Raw genomic sequence first — 25825 nt, 5'->3', positions numbered from 1 at the left:
TATCATCATAATATCTAGAAGACGTGATTTGCACAAAGCAACGGCAACCGAGAAACCATTTAAACCCGCTTAATCTCCGCCTTCATTTTTATAATCCCTAGCGAACTCTTTCCGCCGAGATAATTCCAACCTAAGCCTCAGAAAATTATCAATTACCCTCTTGCGACATGGCTGACACGTCGCAGGAACAGGAAAGCTCTATCCGTCCATCTCTTCGCTCACTTCTTTTCCATCAGCAAGAAGATGGAAAGCTTTAAAGTTACGCGTTAAGTATGAAAGCGTGATAAGAGACAAAAGTTCCCATGATATTGTGACATCAAATATTTACCGAAGATTTGCCAAGAAAACGCGCACATAACATAATTCAATTAAATTGCTTGATAAAAATGTATTTTTTTAGACAGACAAGAGAAAAGACACGAATAAATATCAATTTTTCATCGTCAATCTTTGTTGTGCAATAATAATGAAAAAAAAACATGAGAATTATAAAATTTTATTTTTAATGGAACACACAATTTCGTGAAAATTGCATAATATATTATTTTCTAAGAACATATTCACGAGCATGAAATATGTTACAGTAAAAATGTTTGATAAAAAATATTTAGTAATTTTAATGTATGCTTTTGGTCAAATAATTCACCGTATAAACAAAAATAATGTTTATCCTTCGACATTATCTTTCGACAAAGACTTCTCATAAAAATGCATGAGCAAACATCTTATATTTTCCATCGAGCAACCCTTGAAGCGCAACAAGTACATCGAGTATCGATTGTTATTTTCCTACAGTGACGTTAAATTCCCGACAGAGTTTACACGCTCGACTGGATTTTCGTGAAAAGCAATTGCTACAAATTGGATAAGAAATAGTCAGAGGTGTAGACAAAACTCCACCTTTCTTTTTATTTCCGCCCGCTCGTTTTATTGTTCGAGAAGACAGGCAAGTAGAAAATATGGTGTAAAGACGCTGCATTTCCGTCGCGATATTCTCCGTGATTAATACAGTATCATTAATTGCTGTTTTTTCGCCAGACATGGATCAAATTATTCAGCAGATAATCAAAAATTATAATAAAAATGGCTTATATATATATATATAAACTGCATATTCACGAAGACTGAATTGAATATGAAATTTTTTATAAGTTTCTGAATTCTTTATAACGATATCAATTTTCAAAGACTTAAAATTATAATGACATATAACACACACACACATGACTATAATAAAATCAATCACTCAGCATTTATAAATTAGAAACGATTAAATTATTATAAATATTTTAAAAAATTATAAACTTATTAATAATTGATATTTTTATTTATGTAATTATACTTCAAAATTTATCATAAAAATGATATAAAAATAAATTACATGAAATATATGTTATACTTTTATATTTTAAACGACAGTATTTCTTCATATTTCATGAAACTTGACATCTAGTTTAATGACTGTATTTTGTATCTATATTTTATTTGATGAATCGAAAACGATGCTTTCTTCCATAGCATCTTCTTCCTGTTTCAAATTACATTCACTCGGAAAGATTTATTTAACTTCCGGACGTTATTTAACTTCTGATCGGCAATAAGATAAATAAAGCACCACAATATTTCTTTTCTACAACTCATCGTGATCATTTACTTTAATTCCGTCTCAGATTCATCGCAAAGACGGTTTTTAAAATTCTCAGTGCGAGATCTTGCCAGTGAGAATCTTATATAAAATTGCAAACAAAAAAGTATTATAAGAACTTTAAGTTTTACGAAAAAAATTATAATTAATTATAAAGAAAAAACAAAAAAATTAGTAAAATAAAATTAATTTATACAGTTTAGATAAATGAAATAATTGTTAACACAACATTCATATCATAACAATGCGATATTGATATTCAATTATACTTGTTACACACATACTGTAAATACATATATAATATTATGTATAATATTATATACAATACATAATATCTGTGAAATTAGAAATTTTAATCGAATAGCGATAGTAATTAAATTGATTGTGTTTACGACATATTGATTATGATAAATATATGAATATATTATAAAATCGCACATACTCCTCTCTCACTATAGCATCAATTTTTCTTAGAGAAAATCGAAGAGAAAAGTCTCGTCAAATTATTAATAATGTAATTAAAATTGATTTTAATATAAAATAGTAAATATATTTTCACTATATATAAACGATTAAACTATTAAATTTTTATGAAAGGAAGCTGATGCAAATTGCAGGTTAGGTATAAAGAGAGTTCACAGTGATCTAAAATTTAATTAATAATCTCCCTCTCTATATACCGTCGTTTCCGACAAACTGACGGGCGACCCTATTCAAATTAAATGTACTATGATATTAATTTCATATCTGTTCGATAGCAGACACGATTCATATATATAGAAATTATTGCATCTCGTTATGTACTCAGTTGAATAAAAAGAGATTAGTGAAGCAATTATTACATGTAAATGTAATATGTTCCTCTTCAATAATATTTTTGCATTAATTAAAGATTGAAGAGCGCGATATTTTCGCGACTGGGTTTTAAAAATCATTAGACGCGATAAGAAAGAATAATTGTAAATTCCAGGACGAAAGATCAGTGACCACCTAAGCTGCTAATTATAGCGCGTGTCGTTTAACACGGCGTGTGTTCATCGATTAACGTGCAATGATGCACAACGCCCACGTTAATCTGCAATAATTACAAGCCGTCTTGTGCACGTTACGCGTCATGTGCATTAATCGATCTCTTTGCGACGTAAGGATCTCGTCTCGTTTCAAAGGATAAAGTCATGACGCACATCTCATACATATTCGAGCGAACGGAATCCTGATTAAACGCGTTTTAACCTTAGTAAGACCAAGAAAGTTTTGCTCAATCGATTACACGGTATTTCAAATTAATCGCACTTCAGCATTCGGTATTTTCTTTTCGAAATTATTATCGAGATAATGTTTTATTTAAAGTAGTTAAAAATTTAAGAATTTTTTAAAATTATTTTATGCTTTAGAGAAATGTGAGCAAATATAATAAAATTTCAAGCTTTATTTTATTTCAAGCAAAATTTTCTCTCTGTAATTGAAATATTTTAATCTGAGTTAATTTATTTAATTTAACTTGAGAAGATTTTAAGTTACGACGTGTAAATACGATGAAAATTAAGAACTCTAAAAAATTTAAATCTCTAATATAAGAAGTATATATGTATGTAGAAGAATGTATTTTTTACGGAATTGCATTAAATATAAACTGTATCTATATATAGAAAAATTTTCAAGATGATTTATATAAATATCAATATAGAAAGAGATTCATATTGTTATATATAACATATATATCTAATTACTTATCTCGAAGTATATTTAAGTAATTATTTAAAAAGAAAAGAAGAGAGCATAAAAAAGTTTGAAACTTAAAATCTCGAAAGAAAAGTTTATAATTAATGTTATCGGAGATACTTAAATATATAGCATTAGAAGCGGGTTTAATTAAAATTAACGCTATTTTAAATATTATGGGAGAAGAGAATGTCAGGAAAAAATAAGTAGATAAATGACAAGTAAAATGTTCACGACGTCTACGTCATAGTTGACGTACACGTTAACATTAATAATAAAATAACAAAAGGATTATAAAAAGAAAGGATATATTTTTCACGTAATAAATTATATAATCGCTATAATTGATAATGAACTTCGTATCAAAAATATCGCAAAGTAAGAAAATCTCTTCACCTCTAGCATTAATATTATAGAATTCTCATGTTTGAATGAATAATTAATTGACACCGCCAGAAGGAGGAATCGAACGCGGATGAAACATTAAAATGTTCTAGCACTACAGAAAAGTTTCTTATCAGAGGGATCGGCCCGAGAGATATGAATCCGCCGCTTTAGTCTGCGTTAAATGGCAGATTTATGTATCTCGCCGCGGATCTCTTCCACTTACGCTAATATCGAACCGCGCAATACGCCAGGTATTATCCAGGCGTTATTGCCGCGAGCGTGTTACACAAGGCAGTTAGCGATTAGGCGAGATAAGGGACGCAGAGAAGCGGTCTAGTTCCTAGCATCTCCATAGCACGATTCGTGGATGTCGTGCAACTTTATTCGCAAACTTCAGTTGCGTTTAACATGCAAACGCACGCGACTGCAAACACACGATATTCATCGGTAACATCGTAATCCGCGAATTGTCCGAAGCACATCTGCATACGGAATTAATTCGACCTCTTTAGAAAACGGCAGTTTTTCTTTTCTTTTTTTTTTTTTTTTTGCTTTTTTTCCTTTCGTCCGGAAAAAATGGGTAAATTCGCGCAAACATAGGTACTTAAATCAAATGCTTTACCTGATGATACTCTGCAGGATTTTTATTTCTTTTTCCCCTCTTTCTTTATGTCTCTCTCTCTTTCTTATGGCGATTTTTCTCTAAAGTAAGAAAATTGCTCTAACTATGATTTACGTATTCGAATAAAAGCAGCGAATTTGTGTAATAAAAGAATCATCGATCACGATTTTTATTGTATCGAGATCTTAATCCCTTTTGAATGACAAAACGTGAAATTAAATTTCAGAGAATTAAATAATTTCACGTCAATTCATTTTTATAAAACTCAATTTTTCTGTTAAAATTAATTTACTCAATATAATATTTATCGGAATAAATTTATTCGCAAATTTCTTTATTAATTATTAAAAATTTATTATTAATCTCTAATGACAATTCACATGCTTTATTCATATATAATTTTATATAAAATAATATCTGTTAATATTACATTATCAGCTTAGTAAAATAGAATAGAACTGCTTTTCATTGAGTCTTGATAAAATATTTGCCGCGTTATGCCACTCGATCGCCGATGGCGAAGACAATTTTCAGGACAGGACAATTGCAGTCGCGCAATATATCTGATCGTAAATTTAAAACGCGTCTGCACTTTTCACCTTCCGCAGTCGAGGATCGGATTTGCACGCGTAATATATGTATATACTATACTCCTGCGATCCTGATATTGACAATCCGGCAACGATATCGTAAAGTGTAATGACAGTGGGGGTGTAGTAGTTCGTCGTCATCGTCGTCTGATGAGTCGGGCTCGAGTACGTGCTTCGTACTTTGTACGCGTTTTCCACGTTATTGATATATAACTCTATAACTTCAATGCACGGCACAATTTAACGATGCACGCGAACATCTTCCGTCGACAGATAATTAACTCGGATAAAAGGAACGACAATTGACTTGCTTTATTAAAAATCTCGTTGCGCACGGGATGGATATCAATAGATGCGTAGAAAACGATTATATAAGAGGAATTCAGTTATATAAATTCTTAATTAAACGATATTCAATGTGTACTACTACGAATTCTTTTAATACGACGCACATTTCTATAAGACTTCTTCTAATCCGGGACAAAAATTTTTGTTTATAACAATATAAAATTATATAGAAATATATAAAATTATATATATAATCGCAAAATTATATATAAAAGTGCTTTTTATATATAATTATATAAATTTATATATATAATAAATAAATATTTCTTCATATATATAAATATACGAGTATATGTTTCATATATAATTTGACATGATTATATATGAATACTTATATATAATTTATATATAAATTTATATAATTATGTATAAAAGTAGACATATTTCACAAATATAATTTTGCAATAATATGTATAATTATACAATTATTTATATACATATAATTATATATAAAAATGTTTTCCCGGGAAGGTTTTTCATAGTGATAAAATGTACGATGTGCTCCGAACAAACGTGTTCGTTTTGCATGTATAACGAACTCTAAGTCGTCTTATTGTTAGTTTCGCCCTTTTTACCTCTTATCGCACGCAAAAGCTCACAATTAACGTCAAGATATTCGCACGGTAAAAAGACTCGTCAGAAATTGTACGAGTAACACAGCGACTTGCAGAAATTAGCTGTTATCGAAACAATTAAGAAATAAGGTGCGCTAATTCATATAATTGAGTAAATCATAGAAAGTGGATTGAGAAAAAGTTTTCACAGTAGCTATGAATTGAGTTATAGATAAAAGAGGACGATAAGACTTTATAATTGTGATTGCATATAGAGATAAAAATCGTGAATATATAGAGAGAAAGTTAATGGCTCAATATCTAACAGCATCATTTCTATCATTCTGAAGTAATAATATGTAAAATTTATTCACAAACTCAATTATTAAAATATATATGTATATGTATATGTGTCATCTTCTCTTTCTCTCTTATATATTATTATATAAATAATTATAAATCATTTTAGATACAAACAGAAGAAAGAGAATGAATATAGAAATATAGTCTAAAATATAAAAATAATTTAAAAATAATTTGACATCACACACATAAACACACAGAGAGTACATAATGCTTGACGTTTCGTGACGAAACCGCTATTGCTTAATGACGTTTCGCATTTCATAAACGCGATATTACAGAATTCGTTTGGGTGAACCCTCGTTAAGGTGATATCATTATGAAATCTCATTAACAGAGACCTTCTGTGTGATTCCGGATAGTCAAACTCTTCTGACTATACTATATTTATCGATCATATAAAAATATGCTAAAAAAATAAAAAATATGTTCCACTATTTTGTTTTTCTTTTTCATTCTTCTCAAAATGCACGATAAAGAATTTAAAAAATGTTTTAAAGTAAATATTTTGTCTACAGAGAGAAAAGGAGAGAGAAAGAGAAGTACACAAATACAATACATTAACCTATTTTTTCTATTTGAAATAAATATGTGATAAATAGTAGTACGTGCTAAAAATAGAAAGAGATTGCAATAAATAAATAGAAAACAAAAACTAATTTCTCAAAACAATTGTCTTGTAATATAAAAAAATAAAATGGTTTATAATTTCTAATATTTATTAATCTTATTTTTTATAAATGCACACATAAATATAAAAATATATTATGTGCTCTATCGTAATTCTATAAAATGCAATCAGTTTTTTATAATATACATATATTCTTTTAAGTATATTCAATTTATCGATAATTTATCAATAATTAAAAAATTTCGATATTTAAATTTTTCCTTTACCTCAAACCTGTTCCTATCGATTGCCTTGTTCGCAATAATCTCGATATAGAACACACGAATAACAAGCAATAACAATCCTGTACCTAGCAACAGGTGGACCCTGCATCTTGAGCTATCACGAAACTACATACAATGCAATCCAGAAAATCAATAACAATTATCTTTCAACTCCTGCACGTAAATAGCTCCGAAATATCCCAAGTCCATATTGGTGTCAATGTTAGTCCATATTACCTAATTTAATCAGGACGAATATTTGTATTTTTCGCGAATCCAAAGTAAAATAAATTGATACTCTAAATTCTAAATTTTATTGTGATGTGTGACACAAGTTCGATAATTTAATTTAAATTGCTTTTAATTTACGCGGATGACATTGACGTAATGTAAAATTATAATTGAGGCTGTACTTGGATCACAAGTCTACTGATAAAATATTGATCGTCATTTCGATAAGCAATGCACACTGAGACCGCGTTATCGATAAAGTACCTTCGTTATCGAAAAAGTATCTTCAAAGTCAACGCACTATCATGTGTAATCTTCATTTCAACCTACAATCTTAACTTTTATCCCTCCGGAAAGAAACTATGAAAAATCTCTTCTGAGTACTCTCAGCTTCGACTAGACTCTCTCAGAGGAACAGGATATTTTTATCGAATTTTCTTCTTCGAAAGGACGCCTGCAACGTCGCGTATTTACCTCTTACTAAGACACTACACTATTATTACTCCGATAAAAAAAGAGATAAAAAGTCGGTGTTATACCTACATTGAATGCACAGAATATCTCCGCGAATAATCGGAATAACTTCTTCTTCTTCTACGAATTTTCATGAATAGTATAATGAGTTGGGTAAAATTTCATCTGAATAATAAAATTGAAAAGAGAATTAATATAAATATTCGCTTTATATCACTAATATGTATAAGTAATTAATAATTTTAATATTTTATTTTAATAAAGAAGCTTTTTTATAGTACAACCGATTAATTATTAATAATTTATATATTTTTTGAGTTCTGTATACATTAAAACTTTCAATTCATAAATCAAATTTTGCGGTATTTATTTATTTTTTACAGTTTATTTAATTTATGTGAGATCTTTTTATTTTTAGTATAAATGCGTCTCCATGATATATTCGTGAAAGTATGATTTTAACGCGTGATTGCCACGAGGTAAAAAATTTAATCTTTCAAATTTATGTAGGCATACGTTTCATTCTTAAGCTTCTATTTTTCGAAGCTCGCGCGATCGATTCGCTCCTTTATCGGTGCGTCATTTAAATGCAAATTATTTTACACTTTGAAAATGTGATTTACGGTTTTTATCGGTGTAACAGAAACGGCGGGACATAAATAAGAAATAAAAAATGGCGAGATTAATTGTCTGATAATTTCTTGACGAAAGTGCCCCGACGATGTTCGGAGAACCGCCACGATCACTTCCACAAAGCGTGCTTTTAGCCTTGCGAAGACCACTTTATTGAGCATGCTATATAAGGCCAAGGGAGACATGTTCCCGGGTTGTACGATAGCTACAAATATCAGGATGTTGTGTGCAGAAAATGTAGTTTCGCACAAAGGATTAAGGTTCCGTTCAGCTTTGCTTCGTGAAATCAGCGGAACCATTACCTTGCTAAATCAATTAAGACTCGTTTTATTGTCATCCGAAATATAATTGTAAATATATATGTAAAATACTCTTCCTAGAAAATATAATTTATTAATAGCAACAATCTCTGATGAAGAACATTAAGGTACTCCAAGCAATGCAATTTAACAAGCAATATTCTAAATTGATGCGTGCGATATTAAATTATCTGGAAAATTATCCTAAACAGTAACATTCTAATTTTATTTCTCATATTTTAGCTTTGAAATCATCGTCTTTCTGATCAATTTGACATTAATTTTAAATTATCTTAAAGTCGTGTTTTCTATAATAATTTAATGTTGAATAGTTTAAGATCAGTGTTTGCTGTTATCTACATAAAATTATATAGATGATCATCTAGATGAAACTGGCGTCATCTTATCTTTATATAGATAATAAAAATATATATTATCTATATCTGCATCTTATTGTTAGATGAAAAAAGGATTATATGTACTAAATTATCTAGAATAATTTTCAGATAATTTTAATTTTGGTTTAGAATCATAGCACATAAAAATATTTAAATAGTAGAACTTAACTAGTAAAGCGATAAAAATTTATAAAGAAAAATATGAATACATATATATGTTTCCTATCCTTTTTATAATTTACATTTTTTTATAACTGTATTTACATGAGCAGGCTAAAAATTATTATCTAGATGTGAATCGCCATATATATAATTTTATTTTTTATCTAGATATATTTAAAACAAAATTATCTTCATGTTATCTAAGATGAATTTACATATTTTTATTTCATCTTTATCTAGCTAATTTTAAAATCATCTAAGCACAACACCGTGAATGATCTATATAGTACTTTAATACGCACATTCAAAATAATAATTTACCCTGCCTTATCCACATAACTTGTATGTGCATACGAGTGGCAGCTGCATGTACAGAAATCAAATTTGAATTTACGGATGAACTTTCCGCAGTGTAGATAATTGTAATGTATCATAGCAACGAAGAAACGCGACCTCGTTAGAGCTTTAGCCGCGCCAGTTAATTTAATTAATCTGACACCAGAGAGCCGCAATCTTCTTAACACAGAAACTTGACCCGCGACTTTCGAGCGACTATATACGTATATACATATACGTATGTGTAGATTCTTATTTACGCGCACAGACAACACGAAATGTATTAAGGTATAGACCTGACTCTGAAGACTGCGCGATTTCGCGACTCATCTGACATGACATCTTATTATTGAATCGATTCACCGATAACACATGTATAAGTCTGTCTTAGGAAATGGAACGAAAATACACTTTACAACCAAACGACGTAATAGTTTTAACTTGGGATGCTAAGTTTTATAATACAAATTTATTAATCGAAAGAATTCTAAATCAAATCAATCAATTTTAAAAAAATTTAATCTATTTTACAAATAATTTTAAATAATATATATCAATAGAAAAAATCACATTGTTTAGAAATAAAATTATATTCCAATATTATTTTATAAATAATGTTAATAAAAAAATTTCTAACAATTTGCTATTTATTTTCACCGATAACACATGTATAAGTCTGTCTTAGGAAATGGGACGAAAATACACTTTACAACCAAGCGACGTAATAGTTTTAACTTGGGATGCTAAGTTTTATAATACAAATTTATTAATCGAAAGAATTCCAAATCAAATCAATCAATTTTAAAAAATTTAATCTATTTTACAGATAATTTTAAATAATATATATCAATAGAAAAAATCACATTGTTTAGAAATAAAATTATATTCCAATATTATTTTATAAATAATGTTGATAAAAAAATTTCTAACAATTTGCTATTTATTTTCACCGATAACACATGTATAAGTCTGTCTTAGGAAATGGAACGAAAATACACTTTACAACCAAACGACGTAATAGTTTTAACTTGGGATGCTAAGTTTTATAATACAAATTTATTAATCGAAAGAATTCTAAATCAAATCAATCAATTTTAAAAAAATTTAATCTATTTTACAAATAATTTTAAATAATATATATCAATAGAAAAAATCACATTGTTTAGAAATAAAATTATATTCCAATATTATTTTATAAATAATGTTGATAAAAAAATTTCTAACAATTTGCTATTTATGTATATATGTATAACGAAAAAATGTTAAACATAATTTTAAGAATATATTTCTTTCTCATAATACATATTTCATTATTTAGAGCTTTATATGCGACTTTATGTTTTATCTCGCAAATAAAAGATCCATTTACAAGAGAGATCCGTCGAGAAAAGCTAATCGATGATTCCGCATTATGGTCGTATTTTAATTAAAACGTCAAAGAAACTCTCAGTAATCGCGGAGCAAGCAACTTTTTCCGAGATCATTGCGTCATAATTAACACCATCCTCCTCTCTTCGTAAACTTGAGGGAGAATATTTCCGATGATAGAGAAGGTTCATTGTGCGAAGAGACAAGATTCGCTTTCTTAAGAAGAACGGAAGAGATTAAGGGTCTGAATAATATTTAAGCGAGGATTGTAACGTAATTCTCTTGTCTATCTCTCTCTCTCTCTCCGAAAACTTGCATTTGACTAGTTGATTCATTAATCGTATATGTTTAGCTTAGTTTCTTAAATGTTAAAATTTGCACACAATGTTGTATATATAGTAAGTAGTGTAGAATAAATGGCTACATTTGTTTTCAACAATAATTTCATAAATATAAGATAAAAGAGGACCCAATAATATAAAAACTAGCATTCTTTAAAGGTAAAATTGTGTTCAAAATTTTGCAATCATAAAGAGAATTCCTGTCCTCCTTTTCTCAATATAACAAATTAAGTAATAACACAAAAAATGAATGTAAAACTTTTTATTGAAAATTAACCGCAAAATTTTAAGATGCATCCTATTTATATTTAAAATAGAATATAAGAAGCGATTTTGTGCTGAAATATCCGCATCTAAATTCACCGAACTTAATGGAGTCTGCGCATGTATGTATTTGTGTATATGCGTGTATATACTAAAAGCTCGACGCCTCCTAGTGGTTTCCCGATCAAAAGCAGCGACATGTTCTTACTAATTAGAGTAAGCAGTATAGATGCGACCACAATTATGAACGTAACAAGCAATATTGTGGCAAACTATCTTGAGGAAACTTGTTACTTCCTCTTCGGTAACAATGATATTTCTCGTCAAACAACATTAATTAAGAGAATTAATTTTTCAGTGCTCACCGGTGTTTATTTGAATTATTAAATTTATGCGTTCCACCCGTTTAAATAAATAAATTAATAATTCTTGCATGATATTATTAATTTTGATATTTTATATTTTTTTTTCAAATTAAAATGTATATTAATATAATTAAAAAAGTTATATGGCTTTTTCTCGTAATTTATAAAAACAATCTAACTGTATAATATATTAATATTAACTTGTGATTCGTGCAACAGATGCATAGAAGTGCGACTATACATCTCGTGAATGCAACAAGTCGCGGATACGAGACTTGTGGGAAAACCCAATTGCCGGAGGCAATCTCTGTGCTGTGCTACTTTTCCCAATTGAACTACACCGATAATAAACCCACGAGAGTCTTTCATTTTTATTTCTCCACATGAATTCATAATGTCACAATGGCAATGCCAAATTGATCAAAATAGATACTTATACAGATTAAATATAAATTAGTGTACATGCTTCGCATATCAAGATTTTTTCACCAATTTAAAAATAATCTTTTGTTTAAAGAATATTAAGAGAACATTTTTATAAAAACTTGGGCAAATCTATATTTTAATTAAATTAAAAAATATTTGTTATATAAATATATGTTATTATTTATATTTATAAAAATATTAAAGGTGAAAAAATTCGCGATTGAAAAGAATGTAGTTTTATCATATTCAACATTTGAAAGTAGACGAATAAAAGCACGCGTGATTAATGTAGTACATTTTTTAATTGCAATAAATATTTCAAAGGCAATATGTCACGGTATATTTGCATTATATAGAGGAAAAATGCAAATAATACTTGAGCCAAAATTTAAAAAATTACATTTTAATTGACTGCTAATAAATATTTGAAGAACACAAAGAGTATATGTAATGTAAAGACATAAATCAAATAAATGATTCGATATTTTCAATTTGCAATTAAATATTCTCTTTATACAAGAAATATTTAGGAATCAGCACAGTGACAGAAAAAAAAGAGAATCGGTTTAAATTGAAATTGTTCAGAGATTCTGAACATCCAATCAAAGTACTCAGTAACGAGATTTGTAAACGTTTTTAAAATTTTAAGTTGCTTTTCGAGCATAGTAAAACGTTTGATAACGCTTCAAAAAGCTACACAAAGGCGTTCAGATGGAATTTTAATAAACGGCACGTGACTGCAAAGGTAGAGTCTGTCACGCACGGAAAACAGAAAATCTCGGCAATATTGCGCTTATATTCATATTGCTTAACAGTATTTCGTTTTATTTGTATAAAGTTACCAGCGCCCGTCTGCTTAGTCATGCTTTATTATCACTTTTTTTGCACAATAATACGTTAGAAAATTATATATATTTAGATTAAAAATATCAATTATCAGTCATACGCGTAAATGCATTATTCAATCATAAACGTTAGGTAAATAAATTTTAATGACGTTATTTTTAATCCACTAGATATCCAAGAAGAGAAGATGCAATTTATAAAGCAAGACATTTTAATTAACCTATTTTAATTAACTTATAATCCTGGACGAGCATTAAGAATTTTACGATACAAAGGATAAACTAAATTGAGATAAAATTGTCTCGCACATTTGATATCAAAAGCATCGCGCACTCGACAGGCTTCAATGCAGCCAGCGTGTCTGATCAGTTACGGACTGTTACTACTGAGCCGCGCACTTGTAAGTCTGTCGTTTTCAAATTGTCCAGCAAGAGAGATATTTATCGTTGAAAATAGTAAAATTGCGAAAAAATATAGCAATGTAAATTTAATAATAATAGTACCGATAAAAATATTGTAACTATATATACCTATTTTTCGATATTTTTCATTATATATTTTCAACGCTATTTTATCATCTAATTAACTCAGCGAATTATTATAACTATATTAACTGTAATTTTTTAAAATACAATTTTGGATTTATAAACAAAAGGAATTTTCCTACAAGGCTAACCTTCCAATTACAATATTTTCTATTCATACTATCGGGAGGGAAAAAAGAGATAAAATATAAATTAATAACAAAAAATATATATAAAATCTAAAATTATATATAATAAATAAATAAATAAATAAATAAACCTAAGAAAAAGTAGAAAAATTGATATCGCATCGCAAAACATGATCTTTTAAATCCCGCGAGACTGGATATCGAACACCGGAAGTACTCTCACGCGGATCGCGGGTTGAGGCTGAGCGAGTGAACAGTGCCGAATCCGGACTCCCAGGTCCGACGATCGATGCCCGGGGCGCGTCGCTATATATAGCCAGCCCTGCTCTCTCTCTCTTTCTCTTCCTGTCTTACGGTCTCGCCTAGGCAGCATCATCGAGCCCGCGTCGACAGCCGCCTCGCTTATATATCCGCCACCCTTCGTCCTTACCCCTCGGTTTAGTCGACCGACCCTTCCTGCGCCACAGGTTCTCCCGCGGGCATGGACACCTGGCGCACCTCGCAAAACATTATTCTCATGCACGTGAACAAAGATCCATTTCCACGTGGTATTATCGAGACCGACCGTTCGTGCGTCATCGCGTAAGCTAGAGTTGAAATCCCTAGGATTAGGGTTAATTAGGATCGTGAGGGTGCTATATTTACGTAGATTAAATTTACAAAGAATTTTTAAATATCGAAAATGTGTGTTTGATAGAGCGGAATATTCGTCGAAGGGAGACGGGAGCGAAGAGATTTTACAGATTCAAGGGGAATTTTGAAATAGAGAACAATTTAGATTTAAATTTTTTAATCTATAAATATATCGCGCAAATATAAACTGTGTACTTTCGCTCTAATCTTAGAATTATTGCTGACAATTTTTTTAACGATTGATTGCTGCGAAACTTTATTCCTGTAACGTAAAAGTAATTCGATCATAACAAATTCCGCTGACGGGAAAACCGACCCCGGGGAGGTAACAAGTTAATCTTCTAACATCAGAGGGAAAAACGGAGATCCCTGGATATTCTGATATAGAGAAAGAGCATGAAATATAATTGCCTAACTTTATTTTCTTATAATTTTGGAGCTTTGTCCCGAGAGAGAGAGAGAATATACAAGCAAAATATACACAGAGTAAAATAAATATAAAATAAAATAATCACGCACTCTTTGATGTTAAATTAGAATTGCTATATTTTACAATTATTGCAATTATTACATTAATATAAATGATATAATATAACTGGTAATTAATTATGGAATTTGATATAATGCAATCACATTTATGTGAAAAACAAAAAAAAATATGTCACTCCTAATTTATTAAAAAAAAAAAAAAAAATGAATACCTCAATACTTTATATTATGCATCAATTGTTGTCCATTTATTTTCTGGACTTATGTTCAAGATAATATTTTCAAAAGAACACACATTGCGCGTTCTTTCTTGCGGCAACATCTTAAGTTGAACTCGTGCTCCGAGCTTTCATTCGCGTTATTTTCATTCTCGACAGTCACGGCTGATATAAAATTCGCTTGCAAAATCATGAGCCGATACAAATTGCGATTGATGGCTGTTTTTGCTTTGTTCTCCAGCAAAATTCGGCAAAAACCCGAGCCGATCCGCCAACGGCGACGGGTGTAGAACAAACGTGAAGCGATATACTACCTATCTGAGCTTATCGTCGCCTCGGGGCAATATTTTTGTTTCCCAGATATTTGCGCAATTTCATTAAACATGTATACCGGAGAGGGCCACGCAACCTCTACAGAGAAAACTCTCTCGGTTCCTCGCAATTTCGCTCTCGCGCATTTCCCACGGCGACGAGCATGAAATGAAAGCTTCGATGTCGCACTTTTGACGCGAATTTCGTTTCCGATTTTTATCAAAGCTGTCGTCGCTAGTGACGTGGCACACGAATGTGGACGTAGTTTTAAACACTCGTGTGTATTGTACATTGTGCCGCAAAACGATCGAATCGAAATCAATTGTCTTTCGACAAAAAAAACATCGTGAAACAGCAAAGTTTGTCGAAATATAATCGAAAAGATATATGTACACATTATTTTTCGGGGAGCAAGATAAAAGATATCTCTCTCTTTTTTATATATAAGTTCATATAAATATACGTAAAATATTTCAACTAAAAAAGATTTGTTAAAAGAATATTTAATATTAAATATTTAAATGTGAAAAAATATTTGACATTAAATATTGAAATGTTTGAAAAATATTTAATATTAAATGTTGAAATGATTTCTCTACACACCAGGAGATGTATCGCTCCATAAATTTTGAAAGAGCTTGATACTTTACTGAAGTCAAGCGTATAGGGGAAAGTTCTGATAACACCGACGAAAATTTCGAAGCGATGCTTTTTCATACATTTGCCATGGCTTGGAACGTATTATAGTAACCGGAACAGACGTTGCTTCGTGATATAGCACGGATCTATCGGCCACCTTGCGCATGCGTTTTGCATATAAGAGCAACAACGTGAGACCAGGTCAGATGCAACAGGGGCAAGTTGCAAAATATAGGTATATACGCAAAGATATCAAGCTAAAAATGCCACTCAAATTTTCGTTACCCGATAAATAATTTTTTATATAATATAAAATTATATAGAAATATATAAAATTATCATTAATATTATACATATAATCGCAAAATTATATATGAAATATGTCCATACATAATTAAATAAAAGTGCTTTTTATATATAATTATATATATATAAAATAAGTATTTCTTCATATATATATATATATATATATATATATATATAAATATATATGTTTGATATAATTTGACATTATATATAAACCGTTATAATTTATATATAAATTGATATAATTATGTATAAAAATAGACATATTTCACATATAATTCTAAAATTATATGTATAATATTATACCATTATTTATATATAATTCAATATAAAAAATTTTTTCCCGGATACCAATCTTGTTATTCAAAATATATGCGGCAACGGCTAAATTATTAGTGACGCGTTGAACGCGTATGATGTAAATAAATTTGTCAAATGGAATGTCATTCATAAACAATGAAGCGACATGCAACGCTGTTGCGCGCGATTCAATGTCGATTTCCAGGATCATTAGACTTGTCCTCGCTGCGTCGCGGTTTTCGAGATACTTCCGAGACAAATTCAGAATGTTACTCGAGACAGGGAGAGCGACCGAGGTACCAATTAGTATTCCAGCGTCGCGGAATCTTCCGAGTAAATCCATTATGATTGCCTGGAAACCCGGTTCAGGATTAAACCCTTTAGGGCAAATTCCTTCCTCTCGCGTGCACACACTCGCTAAGTGTCTATGTGTCAATATCAGGACAAACGTAACATTGCACATCCCCAAAATGTCTCTACACCTAACTTCCAACTAGAAGCGGAAAAGTAATTCGTAATTATTTCCGGAACTTTTTTCAACGAAATCTTGTCAGTCGATTATCCATAAAAATCTATAGAATCGATCATTGCGCTCCATTTATATCGGATATAAAAAAATATAAATAATGCCTATTTATACGCCGATGCTTAACATTATCATGATTAAAATTATTTTAGATAATTATTTATTTTCCATTTTATAAATTTGGTCACGTTTAATATAAATATCAATATTAATTAATTATTAGTAAATTAATATTGAAGAACATATTGAAGAGATTATATATAAATTATATAATTAATTAGTGTGTTATACACATGTTTTATTTATTATATTCTTCCACTAATATTATATTAATATATAATTTATATTATTGTAATTTATTTGCAATTTATATATATATATATATATATATATATGTATATATATTTTATTTTATAATATATGAAAGAAGTCTTTATTCAAACTTAAAAAAAGTTACAGTGACATTTTTCATAATTTCCTAGAAATTGTGTAATGAAATTATAGTGAAATAGCTTTATAGGTATAATTTTTATAATTTATATATGTACATTGTATATATATACATATAAAGATGTTTCACTAATTCCATATCCCACTTTTTCTAGAAAATTATTAAAAAAGATGCTGTAATCTTTTTTTAAGTTAAATAAAGACCTCTTTCATACTATAAAATAAACAAAATTATAACTGTAATAGTGATTAAATTCTTACAAAATGTTAAAAATTTTATTAACAGAGTTAGTATAAACCCTGTGTACAAGTAACTGTTAAATAAATTTAATTTTGCCCCATGCAATAAACCCATCTGCTTGTTCATGTCATCGAAACATCAATGTCCATCGATGTAAAGGATGATTGGATCGATAAATTGGTGGCATCAGTAGCGAACAGAGATATTTCAAACCACAGCGGCTCGTAAATCCAGTTGCCTACATTCGCTAATTTCACTTCCACGTAAAGCATAGTTCCCTACATCAAAGGATTGATCGCGATGTACATTGGGCCTATAACTGTGTACGCGTCAATGTGGCATTCCTGCCTTTACGAAGTTCCTTGCTACCGCCTCGTAAAGCAAACATTGCAAATGTCAAAGTACGATAATGTCTTCCCTACTTTCCTATATCAATAATGCAAAGTTAAAATACGAGCAAATGATTATGTAATTGCAGTGTATATATACATAAACATAGATAGTCTCGTGAAAAATTAGTTTTGCGACCTTTTTATCGAAATTATTTATAGAATGAGAGAGTAGAGCTGAACATTTCTTAAAAACCAATTCCAAGTATATCTTAAAAAAAATAATAATTTCGTTTAACATACAATTTCTATTATTTATGAGACATATAATTAATTTATATAATTTATTTTATAAATATTTTATATCAATGTATTTTATACATATTTTATATACAAATATATTTATAATTCAAATTAAAATAATTATTGCCAGTTTTCATATAACAAATAAATATTAGCACACATATATATAGAGTTATAAAGTATATGTGTTATAAGTTATAAAGTATATGTGTATATTACATAATCTTAAAATTCTGTCTGAAACATACTGTCATCATCTTCTAAAACTTTTTAGAAGAAGAGTTAGCACTTTATATCGAAATTTTGAAAATAGGATACTAACTTTATAGAGGTCTATCTGATGGGATCTGATGGGGGATGATACATTGCTGTCACCCTTGCGCGCGCGATATGCGTATTCAGATACTATGTGTTCTATCTAAAGCAGCCAGAAAGACTGGGAAAATAGGGAAAGGCGGGATGGAACATATGGTCAACCACACGTGAAACCACAGTCCCATATACATACATATGTATGCACTTATGTACGTATATAAACGTCGTATATGCACCATGTATATCGAGTACGCAAACATCGGCGCGAATCAGGGAAAGATATGCAAAAATTGCGAGACACGCCATCGGAATGCATTTTAATTCGTGTCGCCTAGCAAGAATGTGCGTGTGTTAACTGAATAGCTTTGATTGCGTATATGCGAGCCATGCATAAATATACATAGTATGCATTATATTATTTCTTGTCAATTCCCAGTTTCACATATATCTATATGACAACATGGCTTTTACCGCGTAATACAATTGTATTTCTAAATTTTATTTGCCCGCGATATTAGAGATAACATTATTAAAATATTACGATAGATAACGATCTTAAATGTGAATATATAAATCCATCATCATTATATATGTGCATGTAAACAGTATCTGTATATTATTTATAATATTGTATATATAGGATATTTTCAGTATTTAATAGTAACTTTATACACTGAAAAAAGAATTGTTAACTTGACTTCCTTTCAACTCAATATTCTGTTAATTAAACATATTTATATAAAAATATTTAAATTAAATATAATATTAAATCTAGCAAAACGTATATATTTGACTTAAATACTAATATGTTCAATTAACAAAATAGTAATTGAATTAAAAGATTTAGTCAAGTTAACCAATTTTTTTCAATGTAACTTATTGTTAACTATTATTAAGATATAACAAGCGCATTTTAATTCATATCATATTTAATAATAATATTTTCAATGATATTTGTAAATAAGTTAGAAGTATACATGTATTTCTAGTTATGATATGTTAGCATCTATTTACGAAATAACGTAGTTTTCAAACGGAAAGATAATGTAATCAGATATAGTCTAGTGGTAATAGCGGAAAAGCGGTTTAGTTACTAAAAGCAAGTTAATGTTCTGTATAATTGAAGCTTTTAGGCGTCGACGAAAATAATAAGATCTCACGTGCAGAAACTGACTTGAAATTATTATCGCTTCTCTCAAGATAATGAAGAAGATATGTAATGTGACAAACACAAATATAATCCTTCCCATTGTGTTTGTTATCAACATTGTATGCAATTGCATATTAATTTATAAAATTTATAAAAACAATATGCAACATATGCATATTCAATAATAATAATTTAGCGCATATAGTAGATTAAGATTACTTAATCTTTTATTGTATATTTAAATCATAGATATTAAAATTATCTAAGAAAGATAGATATATATAAAATTAAATTATAAACAGTTATATATAATAATATGCTCATTTATAATTTAATTTTATAATTTTTATAATTATGATCTCTATAATATATATATAATTATCTAATAAAAGAATAAATAATTAAATATGTATTTTATATATATTTAATTTTCACGCATTTAATGCTAAAACTTTTGATTTTAACTTCTTATTTCTTATATCCAATTTATGCATTTTTATTTGAACGTAAGCACAATATTCGAATGAAAAAAGCATAAACGTTCATCATTAAATATAATAACTATGTAAATCGGTGTCCATATTTTAAGATATATTATATCTTATATAAAATATCACGTTCTCTTTTAAAAGGGAAATATTTCTTAACCCTCATCGAGGCCACGGGAATGACCTATCCGGTCGTATTCATGACATACTCCATAAATTGTCGCTATCGCGTGATTTAAGGTTCGCCTTGCACGCGTCTAGATACGATCATCCGGTGGACACCGGATGAAATCACGATCTGCGGATATAAAGATCTGCGTGCGGTGGCACGCCTTTAGAATTACCGCGGGTGATCAAGAGAAATTGTGTGCGCGCACATCGAAAGCTCTGGGTCGCGTAGGAGGTGAAGATTTAAATCGGGAAAGCGACTCTAAGCTTTGGGGTGTCATATTCTTAAGGCAGAAACCTTTAGAAACACTAACGAGAATTTTCTGGCTATATGAGCTTGCGAGAACAAGAAGTTAAATATCGAATTTTTTAATAAATTTTAAATAAAGATTTAAAACCTTTTTTATTTTTTACATTAATACTTTCAAGAAAATATTAATTTTTAATTCCTTATTTTGTAAAAAGATTTCACACAAAACGTGGATAAAATATTTTTAAACATTAATAAAATAGTGAGCGGTAACATTACTTGAATGGTATTTTGTGCACAGTATACTATATAGTAATATACAAGCTTTCAATGTATAATTTATACATATAAAATAGTTCAACAATATAAAACTATATTTTATATGTAATTTATTTCATATATATTTTGGCATCTCCCCAATGTTTTTTCTACAAAAAATCAAATATCTAGTTATGTACAAAATAAGTTGTTAAAGGACCAAGAAAATCAAAGAAACATTATATACATATTACATATTAAATAATCAAGTAGTTGTTTCAATTTTATAAAATGAATCATTTCATGAAATCAAATTACAATCTTTGAAAGTATCAATTTGCAAAAAACCGAGGATTTAAATGAAAATTATTAACAATTAGAGTCAATTTCACTTATTAAAAATTCAATGTCTATTTCCTAGTATAACATACTAGAACATAAGGAGATAACATATCTCGTTAAGACAACGTTTTCGCGTGCACACTAGATTCACTGAATATAATCGCGCGTGTTTGTCCTAAAACTTTCACAAACGATGGAGAGATAAATACGAAAATCCATCGACTTTGCAACATCATATAAATACACATATTCCATTGTCAAAAATTTAATTCTATATTAAAAGAAATATTTATGCAGATGCATATTTATGCAATGATGTCAAACATATTTAATATATTCTAGATATTCTGATATACTTTATACTATGACTATATATATTTATTAAATCATATATGATTAAAAAATGTTCGTTGCTTAAAGTATATAAAATAAGGGAGACATAATTTTATTAGATAATAATATATATAAGATATCCGAAATCATATGTTTCGTGCATTTGGAACCAAATATCACGTTAATGAATTAATTCTTTTCCGAATAATAATTCTAAGCTGAATAATATCCAATTGTTTTATTTATACGTCATATAAAACATTTTTGGACATTTTAAATACGTATTTTCTATATTTGTGCGAACTTTTAAATATTTCAAATTCATTTGGATCGCCGAACTTTTCCCGTAAATATCGTGTGCCAATGTTATTTACTCGTATTTTGATGTGACGGATCAAACAAAGAGAGTAGTAATGACATGTCTGCATTGAAAACCAACAGACCGATTCTCTTGATGCGTGAGTGGCTCGATGAAACCATGTAACGAATCGAAGGACGTAATCGCGGATAATCGCCAGATGTCGGAAGACCTATTTTTTTGTAAATGGCAGTCGATATAACGAGCAAATCGAACTTACACGTTGCATATCAAAAGTCATGGCAAACTTCTCCTTTTCATTTTAATCCTTTGTCTTGTACATTTAAAATATATAAGTAGAAAGATAAAGATAGTTAGTAGAGAGGAATCTACAAAATATTAAATATAAATTTATATTTTAATCATTAATACACATGTAAATTATTTATCTGATATAATAAGCGGCACACAATATTTTCTGGAATAAAATACTTTAATTATGCCACGAGTAAAGATATCTGTCGTGAAAAACGAATGACATACTTAATTATTGTAGAATTTACGATCGCACGTGTTCAATCTATAAAATGTGTCTCCTTCGAAATAATGAATTTTTAATCAAAGTAAAGAAGTTCATGTCTTTAGCAATTTAAAAACGTGTATATTCTATTGTATTGAGTTTTTATATTAACGTATTTTTCACGAGTATTAGCGTCGCTCGATATTTGAATTTTTAACATTTTACAGCCGATACTAAACACGACTTCAGCAATATTCGTATCAAAAAATTGGTTTTTTTTATTTTACATATAACCATCACAATTTTATTATATTTTGTTACTATTTTTTAAACGTAAAAATCGGATATTGTCATAAAAAGAATGTTAAATGAAATATATGTAAATATGATATATTCAAATATAATAAATATAAAAATAATCAATTACATAAATATTTAGAAATCAACTTTTTAATTTAAAAATTGATTTAAAAATAATAAAAAATTTTCAATTTTTTAAAATTCTGAGATAAAGTTTCAAGAGAAAAAGAGAAAATTTTAAACAATATGGCAAAGAAATAAAAAAGTGCATTTTCAGTAATCTATTAATTTATCTTAAGAAATGCTTAAAAAATTTATCTTAAGGAATCAGCATTTTCGATTGTAATAAATAATGATTTCCTAATCAAATTCTACAAAAAAAATACTTATACCGTCGGATTATTGTAGCATATATAAGTAATTTATTATAAATAATATATTTCCTAAGTAATATCTGGAAAAGTATCTGCGATTCATTTCCTTTTTTTTATTTTTATACATTTAATACGTAAACATATAAAGTTAATTGAATAATTTAATATAAAATTTGATATAAGTTTGCACAATGAAATCCTCATAAATTTTTTTTTGTAATCCATACTGATTTGCAAAGTTGTTTGAATTAAGTCTTTTATTTTCCTGTTGTAATAGCTTTAAAGTGAGATTTCATCTATATGTTTAGACTAAAATTTCCCTTCCGTTCTCGCATAAAACCTCGAAATCAACTCTCATGAAAGCTCATCGTGAGTTCTACGTGTAACGAAAGCTTTTCTCCCCTTTCTCCAGGCAACGGCAACAAGTCCGGTCGAAAAAATTTCGCTTTCGTCTAACACTCATCTCCATAATTAACAAACTTTCCGAGAAAGAAGAGTAATTAACAGAATATATAATCAAATTTAAAAAATTGAATTTCTTAATAATCAGCAAATGTTGCGTAAAAATGTTCCAAAAATGTTCTCAAGAGAACACAAAAGATATATAAGTCAAAAAATAGCAGAAATAGTTTGTTATAATGGAATAAATAATTGATAATTGTAATGAGACATAAAAATATGATTGCATATGATATGTAAAAGATTCAAACAAAACGCAGAATGAATCATTAATAATTTCAAAAGCAGAAAAATATCATTAATCGAAAAGCAGAGAATTGTTTGCATTTAAATGCAAGTAGGAGTCCTCGAGTGCAAAATGCACACCAATGTTGTGTATATTATAACAATCGTGTTACATTGTTATAATGTTATACATCGTTATACACAAATCACATATATTTGATCGATATATTTAGGTTGCATTAACCTAACACATTAGAAACATGTCCTCTTACCTTCCACTGTCCGCTCAATCGTCAACCCCGCCGACGCCGTGAGAAGGCAGAGCAGAGATACATCCGTCAGCTGGTCGTCATACTAATCTCCCGTCGATGATCGCCTTCAGCAACATAATCAACACTATTGCATACTCACTGAACCGACCGCGGCGTCGCGACATATCATCGTCGTCGTCGGCAATCGGCACTTTTTCCCGGCGCGAGGACCGGCGAGAAATATAAGCGCGCGCCACACGAGAACGGGAAAACGAAACGGGAGCGGGGTTCTAAAGCGCATGCAAATAATCACGAACACGTACGCGGTCGTCGCATTTAAATCATAAAGAGCACACACGTCGCGGACGCGCGCGCCAGGTGAAACGGAAAAGATACCTACGATAATAATTCTACGCGGGCTACACGGCGTCGCGCCTTCAAGCGCGCTCCACGATCGCTACACTAACTGCGACTCCCGCTCTCGAGAATTTCGAGTCAGCGCGCGTGCGTCGACCAATCAGCGGCCGGCGCGCTGCCGCCGTCCGCACAGGCGCACGAGTCGCGCACCGCGCAGGCGCGGAGCTTCCCGCCAACTTCACTCCCGCGCGCTACTTCACTCCGGTCGAAAACACGGTACTTTTTTGCCGAGATTTTTCGCGACATTTTTTCGCTCTCTAAGACGAATCTTGAATCCTTTTCAGCTCTACTTTACTTTTAATCAAACTTAATAATCTGTCAAGGACAGCTCTGAGTAAACAAAATTGTTGCACACTCACTGAATCGATATCGTTGGCGATCGACGACTTTTCCGACGAGGATTCCAAGTAAATGAGATCCTGAAACACAGATTATCACGAAAATGCAAATTACGATCAAGAGTCGCGGATGCAAATGATGAAGAACATACCTGCGATAATTGTACGCAGCTCACATCTCGCACCTCCGACTCCTCCGAGCTCCACAGACGTAATGCGGCGACTTCCACGTGAAATGTCGTGAAGTTTGAGTTAAGTCCTGTTGACCAATCAGCGGCCGGCAAGCCGCGTACGCGTGCAATACTTCACGTTAGTTACAAAGGTGAAAATTTCGATCGCAAAAATGCATCTTTAATTCGTTCGCCGTTGCACTAACTGAATATTCTCGTGAACAAATTAATACAAATCCGGAATCAGAATTCAAATATGTTCACGAGGTATACAGTAATAGCTCAATAATGGCAAACGAAATTAAAGATATAGCACCTTGGCGAAAGAAAGAATCTCACCACGTCGTCCACGTCGCGTTTTGGAAAAGAATGAAGTTGGTGCAAGTATGACGTATGACGTGTGGGAAGCGTCGCTTCTGTGTAATAATTTACCCGCGAAATTTAAACGGGAATTACAGGATTTAACATGACTTTTAGATGAT

General features: G+C 30.1%; 1 protein-coding gene across 20 annotated transcripts in view; it reads right to left on the bottom strand.

The window, feature by feature from the left end:
* The window catches only part of cac (calcium voltage-gated channel subunit cacophony), a 173187-nt gene extending 147631 nt beyond the window's left edge, over positions 1–25556 (bottom strand). For 12 of the 20 annotated variants that reach the window (XM_085483073.1, XM_085483070.1, XM_085483078.1 and 9 more), the window contains exon 1: positions 24440–24889. The gene's annotated coding sequence lies outside the window, so the exon portion shown is untranslated. Of the gene's footprint in view, positions 1–24439; positions 24891–25194; positions 25255–25325 lie in introns of those variants that run through there. The other 8 variants (XM_085483085.1, XM_085483087.1, XM_085483082.1 and 5 more) reach the window with 3 other exon arrangements.
* Between the last annotated feature and the right edge of the window lie 269 nt (positions 25557–25825).

The sequence above is a fragment of the Nylanderia fulva genome, unplaced genomic scaffold, assembly GCF_048542155.1.
Source record: "Nylanderia fulva isolate GAGA-0341 unplaced genomic scaffold, ASM4854215v1 Scaffold23, whole genome shotgun sequence".
In the NCBI taxonomy this organism is placed as follows: Eukaryota; Metazoa; Arthropoda; class Insecta; order Hymenoptera; family Formicidae; genus Nylanderia; species Nylanderia fulva.
This window is presented reverse-complemented; position numbering and strand designations above follow the sequence as displayed.